Genomic DNA, 2,808 nt, shown 5'->3' with positions numbered 1-2,808 from the left:
AGAATTTGTATTCCTTACTGTATTTTATATATTAGGCTATTGTAAGGTCAGTGCAAAGTCAAAATTTTATCTAGTTATATGATACTTACGTATTAATATTATCTTTTATTTTTGTCTGTATTTTTTTTTGACGAATTTGGTGGTATTTTCACCACCAATGCTGGCAAAAATACCATCAAATTCTAGCCCGTGGAGGAGGGGCATATGAAAGATGGCTACACTGTGCCACAGCGCCAGAAATCGCGCCAGAGAGTATTGTTCCGCCGCCTCCACTGGCAGTGATTATTGAGACGCAGCGACAGGCGGTTCTTGCCGAGAAGTTGTGGTGGACACTGCTTGTAGCTGAAGTTAGAGTGAGATGCGGTAGTGGAGAGTGTTGTTCCATGTTTTATGCAGTGGTTTGATGGGAGAGATGATGATGTTCTAATGGAGATATTGTAATGGTCAGAGTGCATTTCGTCAATATATATGGAGGTATTTTCTTTTATTCTTTTATTCTTTCAGTGACCTGAATAATGTGTCATTACAGGTTCAGTCAACAAAGCATCTGGCGTGTGTTCTTGTATTAGAGTGCAATTTTGGTTTTCTTGCGCAATTATATTATTTCAAATTTTTTTTATCACGTCAGTATAATTGGTATTTAAAAATTCTTGTCTTGTTGAAGAAGAACCGTGCCAGATGTGTACGTTGAGTCACATCCCACATACAGAACAGTTATACTTGTGCTTGTTGTTGCGTTGGTTTTATAGTTGCTGGGGACTTAATTAATTAATTGTATTAACGAAAATTTTCATTTCATTCTTTGTTGTTGTTCCATGCAGTCAGATTGCGTAATAATACTAGTCAGGGCCAGCCGTTTACGAAACAGCGTAATCGGACATACAGCGACAGAAAATTAAAAGTATTTGCATTGCATTCATATATCTTTATTTTAATTAAGCACCCATGCAACTGTTGCAGGAGAGCAACGGTTTGCCGAGCAATGAGTGGGCGAGCGTTGTCATGGAGAATGTGTACGCCCTTGCTCAACATTCATCTTCTCCGCTTCTGAATTGCCCGTTTAAGTTTTTTCAGATTCTCACAGTACCTGTCAGCGTTAATTGTGGTCCCAGTGGGCATGAAGTCGACCAACAATACCCCTTTCCGATCCCAAAAAACGGTTGTCATGTCTTTACCGGCAGGTTGTGTTTGTTTGAATTTCCGCGGCTTTAGCGAAGAAGGATGCCGCCACTGGTGTGATTGTTGCTTGGTCTCAGGTCTAAAGTAGCCCAGGTTTCGAAACCCGTGACAACTGAGTCCAGAAAGTTGTCCTGATCGGATGCATGGCACCCATCTTGAGCACACCTTCCGGTAGTTCAATGTTACCATTAAAATTCTGTGAGCGATGCTTTGGGAAACCTCAGGAACCAACGTGGCTCAAATGGCTCCGAGAATTATGAGACTTAACATCGGAGGTCATCAGTCCCCTAGAACTTAGAACTACTTATACCTAACTAACCTAAGGACATCACACACATCCATGCCCGTGGCAGAATTCGAACCTGTGACCGTAGCGCTCGCGCGGTTCCAGACTGAAGCGCCTCGAACCGCTCGGCCACACCGGCCGGCAGGAACCAACGTGCAGAGATCATCCAGGGTGATCCGCCGATCTTCACGCATGTTTTGCTCAACCTTCAGCACTCTCTCTTCAGAAATTGACGCTCTCCCGCTCCTTTGTTCATCGTGAATTTCTGTCCGACCAGCTGCAAATTTACGAATATTTTTGACATCTATGCACAACTCACCATACACTTCCGTCAATTGACGATGGATTTCAATCGGCGCAGTGCCCTTTGCGTTCAAAAACCGAATAACTGCGCGCAATTCGCACTTGGTGGCGGTAACATCCAACGGAAGCTCCATTCTCAACGGCTGCCAAGCCAAGGCTGAGCGCCTCAGCGCGGCGTGCGCATGTTCACACACAGCGCGTGAAGCACTCTTCATAACAGTGTGACCAGCTGCCACACAAACAGAGTTCTGTACTTATAAAAAAAATAGGAGAACTTACTTTTGGGATTACCCTCGTATAGTGTAAAAAATAGAAACGGTGTTTATCTGCAGCAGCGGCTTTTGAATGGAACGACTTATCGCAATAGGAGGAGGAGGAGGACGAGATTAGTGTTTAACGTCTCGTCGACAACGAGGTCATTAGAGACGGAGCGCAAGCTCGGGTGAGGAAAGGATGGGCAAGGAAATCGGCCGTGCCCTTTCACAGGAACCATCCCGGCAGTTGCCTGAAGCGATTTAGGGAAATCACGGAAAACCTAAATCAGGATGGCCGAAGACGGGATTGAACCGTCGTCCTCCCGAATGCGAGTCCAGTGTGCTAACCACTGCGCCACCTCGCTCGGTATATCGCAATAGGCCTCGCATTTATAGAAAGCGCGGCCATCTGAATAGTTAGTTATACGATATTGCACTGCCTGAGTTATTCTGATTACAATGCAAAGTGCGGCGGCTACAGCCTGTATGAAATACATTAAATGTATTCGCAATCGCGATTAAGGACAACCATCACCTGTAGAATGGAACGACGACAATGCAAATTTTTTTTCCGGACCGGGACTTTTCAAGTACAACGTCTGACCTGTACGGGAATAAACATAATGGATGTACGAGTCCAGGTCGTAGGCGCACGGATGGCGACATATGACAGTCTGGTTGGAGCCTGAGTCGCGCAGGGACAGTCAAACGACAAGGCGACCGCTAGCTATAAGCGGAAAATGCTGCTTCGAGTCCCACTGCGGCACAAATTTTCACTGTTGCCAT

This window comes from Schistocerca cancellata, chromosome 9 (genome assembly GCF_023864275.1).
Source record: "Schistocerca cancellata isolate TAMUIC-IGC-003103 chromosome 9, iqSchCanc2.1, whole genome shotgun sequence".
In the NCBI taxonomy this organism is placed as follows: Eukaryota; Metazoa; Arthropoda; class Insecta; order Orthoptera; family Acrididae; genus Schistocerca; species Schistocerca cancellata.
This window is presented reverse-complemented; position numbering follows the sequence as displayed.